The sequence below is a fragment of the Notolepis coatsorum genome (genome assembly GCF_963971535.1).
Source record: "Notolepis coatsorum genome assembly, chromosome: 7".
Classification (NCBI taxonomy): Eukaryota; Metazoa; Chordata; class Actinopteri; order Aulopiformes; family Paralepididae; genus Notolepis; species Notolepis coatsorum.
In genome coordinates this window covers 11171841-11184786 of record NC_140171.1, presented here as the reverse complement: position 1 = coordinate 11184786, position 12946 = coordinate 11171841, and positions in this window count along the sequence as shown.

Here is a 12946-nt window from a genome sequence, read left to right as displayed (position 1 = left end):
TTTAAAGCAAGATCAGACAGCATATCCTAAACCACAAGCGGTGGAACTTCAGATGGACGACATCTCCACTCAACCACATCCAGACTCTGAGTAAAAATGGGGGGAGGGGGAACTGTACCTTGAACCCAGTAACAGGGCTTGACCTTGGCTTGGGAACAAATGCACAGCGGCCCACAGCGTGGAAGACTGGTCTTATGCAGACAGGTTTACAGTGGTAATTCTATCATTACAGCCGGGACAAACAGCGGTTAATACCCTGAGTCTCCCGACTCGAATGATGAGAGAAAATGAACACTGTAATTTCTAAAACCTGACTGCAAGGCCTTTCTGATACGAGAAGAGGATTCAAGCCCCTGTTGGGCTCTTCAAGCAAGGGAAGGCGTATATGAAGGCCTCCCTACCTCGCTATACTCAGGTAATATATCTAACCATCTTTTAAGGGCACTCCACAGCCTAAACATACTCAGTACATAACCGCACCCACACGTATTTCCAAACTATATCCTATTAGAACCAGAAACACATCATATCCTACAATTGAAACCACTTAGATCAGCCTGCATTAGGCCTAAATCTTTCAAAAAAAAGAAAAAAATACTATCTGTAGGAACAAATCTCGCTTACTCACACGGATCAGCACCTCCCAACTAAGAAATTAAATGTGCAATCCTCAAAATTACTTATAAAATAGACCAAGCTGCCTCAAAATTCTCTGACTTGAAAGGCTTACAAAACCTTCTAAGTCAGACAAAAACAGGCAACCCTGAAACATAGGTTAACATTGACCTTTGATACTTGTATGGATCAACATTACTACATACAGGACCACTTGGTTACACAGGACTAACTAAATTAGGATCAATGATAGGATTAACTAATAGACCTCTAACAGGAAGATGCAAAAAAGCTATAAATAAATCCATCCCCACATCACAACCCGTCTCCATAAAAGCAACTAATTTGAAATGAAACGAACAACAATCCAAGGTTTGATCAACCTAAATGGATTGGCCTGCTCTGAAGAGGACGTATGATGCAGTATACTTGGATATATACAAAAAATATATATAAGTATACTACTGGCCGAAACGTCTGTTGACTCAGGGTGCATTACTGATGAAGTTGTTCGTAAATTGACACTAAAAGACTATAACCTTTACCATTCAAAAAGAAAAAAAAGGAAAGAAATTCAAAAATAACTACAAACACTACAGACGATTAACCCCTCACCATCACACTACAGAGGAGACACCTTTCACGACCATGCTACAAAGAATTCATCTATCATCCCAAAAAAAACAATACATTAAGAACACAAACTTGTACCATCAATGCAGGCTCCCTCCAGAGCAACAATGGCGGGGTGTCTCCTGAACCACTTGGGGGCCGGCCCGGTGAAGAAGCGGACCACAGACTCACCACATCCTCTGGATGAGGACCATACCACATTGACACTCTTCCCTTCCTTAAAGAATAACAAGAATAATAACAATAACAATAATAATAATAATAATAATAATAATAATAATAATAATAATAATAATAATAATAATAATAATAATAATAATAATAATAATAATAATAATAATAACTTAGATAAAAAATGTGCCCCCTCCTACCTCCTCAGGGGTATGAAAGCACATCATGTACAACACTTATATTACAAAGTGATGAATTATTAAAAAAATTATTAATAAAAAAAATTATTAAAAAAATCAAAAAGAAAAAAAGAAAAATCAAAATCAGTACCAAAAACGGCCAATAGAGGGCGCCATCCCTTCCAAAAACAATAGATCAAAAAAAAAAAAAAAAAAAAATTAGATTAAAATGAATAAAAAATGAATAACTTAAATTCTCTACCTCCACAGGGGTTTGAAGGCACATCATGTGACGACTTAGATTCTCTACCTCCTCAGGGGTATGAAAGCACATCATGTGAAGCACTTATATTACAAAGAGATGAATTATTAAAAAAAATATTAAAAAAAAAAAAAAAAAAAAAAAAAAAATTATTAATAAAAAAATTATTAAAAAAATCAAAAATGAATAAACTTAGACTCTCTACCTCCTCAGGGGTATGAAGACACATCATGTGACGACTTAGATTATCTACCTCCTCAGGGGTATGAAAGCACATCATGTGAAAACACCTATAGTACAAAAAAATTTATTATTGAAAATTAAAAAATGAATACCAAAAACGACCTATAGAGGGCGCCATCCCGCTTCAAAAGAATGGACCAAAAAATGAATACAATTCTCTACCTCCACAGGGGTTTGAAGGCACATCATGTGACGACTTAGATTCTCTACCTCCTCAGGGGTATGAAAGCACATCATGTGAAGCACTTATATTACAAAGAGATGAATTATTAAAAAAATTATTAAAACAAATTAATAAAAAAATTATTAAAAAAATCAAAAATGAATAAACTTAGACTCTCTACCTCCTCAGGGGTATGAAGACACATCATGTGACGACTTAGATTCTCTACCTCCTCAGGGGTATGAAAGCACATCATGTACAACACTTATATTACAAAGTGATGAATTATTAAAAAAATTATTGGAAAATCAATAAATCATATTAAAAATCAAAATAAATAACTTTGATTAAAATGTGCCCCGCTTCTACCTCCTCAGGGGTATGGATGCACATCAGGTTAAAAACTAGATTACGACGTGACCCCTCATACCTCCTCAGGGGAACGGGTGAACATCAGCACAAACAAATCTGGAAACTGGAGTGGTCCCTTGAGCCCATAATGGTTCTCTTTTCTGCCTCTAGACCCAGTAGGAAGCCAAGCAATGGATGAGGACCGTGCACCCCCCCAGCCGCCGACCACTCTATACCAAACTAGTACTAACCTACTGGGGAGTGGCCGCCCGCAAAAACCAAAGCCCTAACCTAAGCCTAAGCCTGGTCTAGAGTGTAACTTCCTCGTAACTGGTCTACAGGAGTAGAAAAGCAGAAACCATTCAAAAACAATGTAACTACAAACAACCGACCTTAACTAACTATTTACCTATCTATCTAAGTATAAATAACCTAGACTCTCTACCTCCTCAGGGGTTTGAAGGCACATCATGTGACGACTTAGATTCTCTACCTCCTCAGGGGTATGAAAGCACATCATGTGAAGCACTTATATTACAAAGAGATGAATTATTAAAAAAATTATTAAAAAAAATTAATAAAAAAATTATTAAAAAAATCTAAAATGAATAAACCTAGACTCTCTACCTCCTCAGGGGTATGAAGACACATCATGTGACGACTTAGATTCTCTACCTCCTCAGGGGTATGAAAGCACATCATGTGAAAACACCTATATTACAAAAAAATGAATTATTAAAAATTTAAAAATGAATACCAAAAACGACCTATAGAGGGCGCCATCCCGCTTCAAAAGAATGGACCAAAAAATGAATAAAATTCTCTACCTCCACAGGGGTTTGAAGGCACATCATGTGACGACTTAGATTCTCTACCTCCTCAGGGGTATGAAAGCACATCATGTGAAGCACTTATATTACAAAGAGATGAATTATTAAAAAAAATATTAAAAAAAATTTATAAAAAAATTATTAAAAAAATCTAAAATGAATAAACTTAGACTCTCTACCTCCTCAGGGGTATGAAGACACATCATGTGACGACTTAGATTCTCTACCTCCTCAGGGGTATGAAAGCACATCATGTGAAAACACCTATATTACAAAAAAAATTAATTATTAAAAATTAAAAAATGAATACCAAAAACGACCTATAGAGGGCGCCATCCTGCTTCAAAAGAATGGACCAAAAAATGAATAAAATTCTCTACCTCCACAGGGGTTTGAAGGCACATCATGTGACAACTTAGATTCTCTACCTCCTCAGGGGTATGAAAGCACATCATGTGAAGCACTTATATTACAAAGAGATGAATTATTAAAATAATTATTAAAAAAAATGAATAAAAAAATTATTAAAAAAATCAAAAATGAATAAACTTAGACTCTCTACCTCCTTAGGGGTATGAAGACACATCATGTGACGACTTAGATTCTCTACCTCCTCAGGGGTATGAAAGCACATCATGTGAAAACACCTATATTACAAAAAAATGAATTATTAAAAATTAAAAAATGAATACCAAAAACGACCTATAGAGGGCGCCATCCCGCTTCAAAAGAATGGACCAAAAAATGAATAAAATTCTCTACCTCCACAGGGGTTTGAAGGCACATCATGTGACGACTTAGATTCTCTACCTCCTCAGGGGTATGAAAGCACATCATGTGAAGCACTTATATTACAAAGAGATGAATTATTAAAAAAATTATTAAAAAAAATTAATAAAAAAATTATTAAAAAAATCAAAAATGAATAAACTTAGACTCTCTACCTCCTCAGGGGTATGAAGACACATCATGTGACGACTTAGATTCTCTACCTCCTCAGGGGTATGAAAGCACATCATGTGAAAACACCTATATTACAAAAAAATGAATTATTAAAAATTAAAAAATGAATACCAAAAACGACCTATAGAGGGCGCCATCCCGCTTCAAAAGAATGGACCAAAAAATGAATAAAATTCTCTACCTCCACAGGGGTTTGAAGGCACATCATGTGACGACTTAGATTCTCTACCTCCTCAGGGGTATGAAAGCACATCATGTGAAGCACTTATATTACAAAGAGATGAATTATTAAAATAATTATTAAAAAAAATGAATAAAAAAATTATTAAAAAAATCAAAAATGAATAAACTTAGACTCTCTACCTCCTTAGGGGTATGAAGACACATCATGTGACGACTTAGATTCTCTACCTCCTCAGGGGTATGAAAGCACATCATGTGAAAACACCTATATTACAAAAAAATGAATTATTAAAAATTAAAACATGAATACCAAAAACGACCTATAGAGGGCGCCATCCCGCTTCAAAAGAATGGACCAAAAAATGAATAAAATTCTCTACCTCCACAGGGGTTTGAAGGCACATCATGTGACGACTTAGATTCTCTACCTCCTCAGGGGTATGAAAGCACATCATGTGAAGCACTTATATTACAAAGAGATGAATTATTAAAAAAATTATTAAAAAAAATTAATAAAAAAATTATTTAAAAAAATCAAAAATGAATAAACTTAGACTCTCTACCTCCTCAGGGGTATGAAGACACATCATGTGACGACTTAGATGCTCTACCTCCTCAGGGGTATGAAAGCACATCATGTACAACACTTATATTACAAAGTGATGAATTATTAAAAAAATTATTGGAAAATCAATAAATCATATTAAAAATCAAAATAAATAACTTTGATTAAAATGTGCCCCGCTTCTACCTCCTCAGGGGTATGGATGCACATCAGGTTAAAAACTAGATTACGACGTGACCCCTCATACCTCCTCAGGGGAACGGGTGAACATCAGCACAAACAAATCTGGAAACTGGAGTGGTCCCTTGAGCCCATAATGGTTCTCTTTTCTGCCTCTAGACCCAGTAGGAAGCCAAGCAATGGATGAGGACCGTGCACCCCCCCAGCCGCCGACCACTCTATACCAAACTAGTACTAACCTACTGGGGAGTGGCCGCCCGCAAAAACCAAAGCCCTAACCTAAGCCTAAGCCTGGTCTAGAGTGTAACTTCCTCGTAACTGGTCTACAGGAGTAGAAAAGCAGAAACCATTCAAAAACAATGTAACTACAAACAACCGACCTTAACTAACTATTTACCTATCTATCTAAGTATAAATAACCTAGACTCTCTACCTCCTCAGGGGTATGAAGACACATCATGTGACGACTTAGATTCTCTACCTCCTCAGGGGTATGAAAGCACATCATGTACAACACTTATATTACAAAGTGATGAATTATTTAAAAAAAATTATTAATAAAAAAATTATTAAAAAAATCAAAAATTAATAACTTAAATTATCTATCTCCTCAGGGATAGGAAGACACACCATGTGACGACTTTAATTCTCTACCTCCTCAGGGGTATGAAAGCACATCATGTACAACACTTATATTACAAAGTGATGAATGATGCCTAACCCTAACCTTAACCTTAACCATGCCTAACCTTAACCTTAACCTCAACCATGCCTAACCTTAACCTTAACCATAGAAAGAATATTGCCACTCCCTAAGACAAACTCTAACCTTAACCAACTCCGAAACAATGCCTAACCTTAACCTTAACCATGCCTAACCTTAACCTTAACCATAGAAAGAATATTGCCATTCTCTAAGACAAACTCTAACCTTAACCAACTCCGAAACAATGCCTAACCTTAACCAGACCCTAACCAGAGCACTAAACTTAACCAACTTGACGTCTAAAGCTTAACCTTAAAGGCAAAGCTAAATAATCAAGGTTAACCCTTTCACTATCACACCACAGAAGGATAACCTTTCACTACCACACTACAGAAGGTTAATCTGTCACTATCATACTACAGACAGTTAACCTTTCACTACCACACTATAGACAGTTAACCTTTTCACTATCACACTACAGACGGTTAACCCTTTCACTTCCACACTATAGAAGGTTAACCTTTCACTACCACACTACAGACGGTCAACCCTCTCACTATCACACTATAGACAGTTAAACCCTCTCACTACCACACTATAGAAGGCTAACCTTTCACTACACAAGAGACATTACATGATAGAATGTAAACACAGGATCTTGAATCATGAAGTTATCTGCCTCAACACCAGAGAAGGCTAAACCTTCACTACCACACTACAGAAGGTTAACCTTCCACTATCACACTATAGGAGGTTAACCCTTCCACTACCACACTACAGAAGGTTAATCTGTCACTATCATACTACAGACATTTAAACTTTCACTACCACACTATAAACAGTTAACCCTTTCACTACCACACTACAGAAGGTTAACCCTTTCACTATCACACTATAGAAGGTTAACCTTCACTACCACACTACAGAAGGTTAATCTGTCACTATCATACTACAGATAGTTAACCTTTCACTACCACACTACAGACAGTTAACCTTTTCACTATCACACTACAGACGGTTAACCCTTTCATTATCACACTATAGAAGGCTAACCTTTCACTACCATACTACAGAAGGCTAATCTGTCACTATCATACTACAGACAGTTAACCTTTCACTACCACACTATAGACAGTTAACCTTTTCACTATCACACTACAGACGGTTAACCCTTTCACTTCCACACTATAGAAGGCTAACCTTTCACTACCACACTGCAGACGGTTAACCTCTCACTACCACACTACAGACGGTTAACCCTCTCACTATCACACTATAAACAGTTAAACCCTCTCACTATCACACTAATAGAAGGTTAACTTTTCACTACCACACTACAGACAGCAACTGGGCTTGGCTATGACCTTGACCCTGGACCTCAGCACAACACACAACTAAGTTGTAGACGGCTGACGTTAGGAGGCGTCGGGACGTCTGAAGCTTAAACTGTAAGGCATAACTAAATCCTAACCCCCCCCCCCCCCCCCCCCTGAGCACACAACACCTAGAACCTGGGGTGACACCCGAGGTCCCCTCCCACCAGCTTGGGACAAAAATTGCATACAAACCCCCCCCCCAGACACCCCACGGAGCCCCCTCAGACAGCCAGGAACCGAGACAGGTCCCCTCACACACACAACACCACAGGGGACCACACACCTCCAAACCTAAGCCTGGAGACACATGGACACAAATCCAACTAGACCAATAAGAACACTGACTCACTGGGGCTTTACACATCCCTGCAAAAGCCACCTGGGGGCGGAACCTAAGACTATTTAAAGCAAGATCAGACAGCATATCCTAAACCACAAGCGGTGGAACTTCAGATGGACGACATCTCCACTCAACCACATCCAGACTCTGAGTAAAAATGGGGGGAGGGGGAACTGTACCTTGAACCCAGTAACAGGGCTTGACCTTGGCTTGGGAACAAATGCACAGCGGCCCACAGCGTGGAAGACTGGTCTTATGCAGACAGGTTTACAGTGGTAATTCTATCATTACAGCCGGGACAAACAGCGGTTAATACCCTGAGTCTCCCGACTCGAATGATGAGAGAAAATGAACACTGTAATTTCTAAAACCTGACTGCAAGGCCTTTCTGATACGAGAAGAGGATTCAAGCCCCTGTTGGGCTCTTCAAGCAAGGGAAGGCGTATATGAAGGCCTCCCTACCTCGCTATACTCAGGTAATATATCTAACCATCTTTTAAGGGCACTCCACAGCCTAAACATACTCAGTACATAACCGCACCCACACGTATTTCCAAACTATATCCTATTAGAACCAGAAACACATCATATCCTACAATTGAAACCACTTAGATCAGCCTGCATTAGGCCTAAATCTTTCAAAAAAAAGAAAAAAATACTATCTGTAGGAACAAATCTCGCTTACTCACACGGATCAGCACCTCCCAACTAAGAAATTAAATGTGCAATCCTCAAAATTACTTATAAAATAGACCAAGCTGCCTCAAAATTCTCTGACTTGAAAGGCTTACAAAACCTTCTAAGTCAGACAAAAACAGGCAACCCTGAAACATAGGTTAACATTGACCTTTGATACTTGTATGGATCAACATTACTACATACAGGACCACTTGGTTACACAGGACTAACTAAATTAGGATCAATGATAGGATTAACTAATAGACCTCTAACAGGAAGATGCAAAAAAGCTATAAATAAATCCATCCCCACATCACAACCCGTCTCCATAAAAGCAACTAATTTGAAATGAAACGAACAACAATCCAAGGTTTGATCAACCTAAATGGATTGGCCTGCTCTGAAGAGGACGTATGATGCAGTATACTTGGATATATACAAAAAATATATATAAGTATACTACTGGCCGAAACGTCTGTTGACTCAGGGTGCATTACTGATGAAGTTGTTCGTAAATTGACACTAAAAGACTATAACCTTTACCATTCAAAAAGAAAAAAAAGGAAAGAAATTCAAAAATAACTACAAACACTACAGACGATTAACCCCTCACCATCACACTACAGAGGAGACACCTTTCACGACCATGCTACAAAGAATTCATCTATCATCCCAAAAAAAACAATACATTAAGAACACAAACTTGTACCATCAATGCAGGCTCCCTCCAGAGCAACAATGGCGGGGTGTCTCCTGAACCACTTGGGGGCCGGCCCGGTGAAGAAGCGGACCACAGACTCACCACATCCTCTGGATGAGGACCATACCACATTGACACTCTTCCCTTCCTTAAAGAATAACAAGAATAATAACAATAACAATAATAATAATAATAATAATAATAATAATAATAATAATAATAATAATAATAATAATAATAATAATAATAATAATAATAATAATAATAATAATAATAATAACTTAGATAAAAAATGTGCCCCCTCCTACCTCCTCAGGGGTATGAAAGCACATCATGTACAACACTTATATTACAAAGTGATGAATTATTAAAAAAATTATTAATAAAAAAAATTATTAAAAAAATCAAAAAGAAAAAAAGAAAAATCAAAATCAGTACCAAAAACGGCCAATAGAGGGCGCCATCCCTTCCAAAAACAATAGATAAAAAAAAAAAAAAAAAAAAAAAAAAAAACTTAGATTAAAATGAATAAAAAATGAATAACTTAAATTCTCTACCTCCACAGGGGTTTGAAGGCACATCATGTGACGACTTAGATTCTCTACCTCCTCAGGGGTATGAAAGCACATCATGTGAAGCACTTATATTACAAAGAGATGAATTATTAAAAAAAATATTAAAAAAAAAAAAAAAAAAAAAAAAAAATTATTAATAAAAAAATTATTAAAAAAATCAAAAATGAATAAACTTAGACTCTCTACCTCCTCAGGGGTATGAAGACACATCATGTGACGACTTAGATTATCTACCTCCTCAGGGGTATGAAAGCACATCATGTGAAAACACCTATAGTACAAAAAAATTTATTATTGAAAATTAAAAAATGAATACCAAAAACGACCTATAGAGGGCGCCATCCCGCTTCAAAAGAATGGACCAAAAAATGAATACAATTCTCTACCTCCACAGGGGTTTGAAGGCACATCATGTGACGACTTAGATTCTCTACCTCCTCAGGGGTATGAAAGCACATCATGTGAAGCACTTATATTACAAAGAGATGAATTATTAAAAAAATTATTAAAACAAATTAATAAAAAAATTATTAAAAAAATCAAAAATGAATAAACTTAGACTCTCTACCTCCTCAGGGGTATGAAGACACATCATGTGACGACTTAGATTCTCTACCTCCTCAGGGGTATGAAAGCACATCATGTACAACACTTATATTACAAAGTGATGAATTATTAAAAAAATTATTGGAAAATCAATAAATCATATTAAAAATCAAAATAAATAACTTTGATTAAAATGTGCCCCCCTTCTACCTCCTCAGGGGTATGGATGCACATCAGGTTAAAAACTAGATTACGACGTGACCCCTCATACCTCCTCAGGGGAACGGGTGAACATCAGCACAAACAAATCTGGAAACTGGAGTGGTCCCTTGAGCCCATAATGGTTCTCTTTTCTGCCTCTAGACCCAGTAGGAAGCCAAGCAATGGATGAGGACCGTGCACCCCCCCAGCCGCCGACCACTCTATACCAAACTAGTACTAACCTACTGGGGAGTGGCCGCCCGCAAAAACCAAAGCCCATTAGCATTAGCTACGCTTCTAGGCCTCTTTGCTTTTGGAAAGAATATATTCAAACAGACGGCAACACACATGATGACGTCAAGTCTCGCTCGCGTGAGACTTCCTCTCTAGATACTCTACCTGGCCAGGGTACTCCTGGGTCCTAGTGCCCCCCCAGTTACACTGTCATGCACATGTATTTTATATGTTAATAAAATTGCATTTATCTTTAGTCCTAATTCTGTCACTGTTTGATGTCACAAAGAAGGGTGTATCCGAAAGCTGCCTACAACATTTGTAACATGTGATGAAAAGGTAAACAAATAATTAACTGTATTAGACATTTGTTAATGATGAATAGGCTTCACTTCAGATTGGCCCCCACGATAGCATCTGCAAATGATTTATAAATGTTTTATGAATGTCTTAACAAATCATTTGTTGAACATGAAAAATAAATGGAGATACACTATAGTCGTTTTTTCATATCCATTTTTCAAAGCATCTACAAATGTGTTACTACACATTAAACAACATTATTTAATGATGAACAAATCAAGTACAAACAATATTGATAATGAGTTATAAATAATGTAGAACTAATCTGTAAATGTTATACAAATATAGTTATAAATGATTTAATAATCATTTATGAATGTATATAAATGGTTTGTTCATGGTTAGTTCATTATCCACTAATGTGTTATAAATACTTTGTAAATGGTATACAAATATAGTTATAAATGATTTAATAATCATTTATGAATGTATATAAATGGTTTGTTCATGATTAGTTCATTATCTACAAATACCTTATAAATGTATTATAACAGGGTGTTATTATAAAGTGCTACCGTCATTGTTAGTGCATTTCTCCAGACATTGACACATGAATTCTAGCAGGTGGGGTGAAGTAAAAAGGAATAGGAATTCAACGTTTTTCTACTTATTCGACAGTGACGTTGAAATGTTCTTTTTCCAAAGCAAAAATAGCTTTACATAAATATCTTTATTTTCATTAAATTAGAACAAGCCCATTTAGCTTATAGTTTATTCACTCATCTGGTGTTACTTTAATTATTTGCAATTACGTTTTTATGATTGTGTAAATTTTTCCTTCTTTGAATAACTAGCTTTATTTAAAGGTAGAATCCATCAAACAGTGGCTTCTAGGCAAAAGAGCCTAATTTTGTTTACATTTCCTCTTTTACATGTTTTGGTCTGATGTGTGGGTTGGAGTTGAGTGGGGATAGGGGGGAGGGGTTGCTATTGCTGGCCACATATCATGCCCTACCAAGAGAATTCTGGAGAAATTCACAGTATAAGTTACTAAACTCCAACCCACACATCGAACCAAAACAAAATCATTTCAACAAAGTGCAATACTGTGCCTTGTATATATTATATTTATCTATTTTTACCTTATTTTTTTGCACTCGCTTGTATTTAAATATGTTTAAGTTAAGTATTGTGTGATTTTGTGTGAAGGGCGGACTAGCAAAGTAAGATTTTCATTGTACAGCAAACTGTCTGTTTAACTGTGCACATGACAATAAACAATCTTGAATACCAAACGGGCTGCTGTTTGACAGATTCTACCTTTAAAGATTGTTTATGCACTCCGTGGTGTCGGAACTATGAATAAATATAAACTATGTTAACCTTTTTTCCCAGCACCTTTAAAAGCTAGTCACAGGAACGGTCTTCCTTTAATATAGATTTCCCTTCAAAAAAGGTAATAACCTGATAAGTAGACAAGTGAATGGGAAAATTACTTTTCTAAAACAACTTTTTAAATAGAATTAAAGTACTAGAATTACTAGTAATTGTCCTCATACAAAGCTCATGAACCGTTGGACATTCATGGATCTCTAAATGTATTTCTCTGTGTATGATCATGTCCATTGGGACCCCACCACCCACCCCTCCACAGTTGCTATGGCAGCCCAGGGCAGGGCACGGGTCAAACATTTGTGCTCTTGTGAAGGCAACATTAGGTGAGAGGTGACTTTGAGTTCTGACAATACCTGTCCTGTTGGGTCCTTGGATTACATAACAGTACAGTATCACTCAAACACAGTCAACTGTTATAAGCATATCATTTGCAATTTTTACTTTTAAGTGCAAAACTAAAAGCAGTTTGTCTGGAACTACTTAAGTGTCCATTATCAACTTTTAAAGAACACCTACCAACCAATCAGAATCGAGTATTCATCCAGGCCATTGTT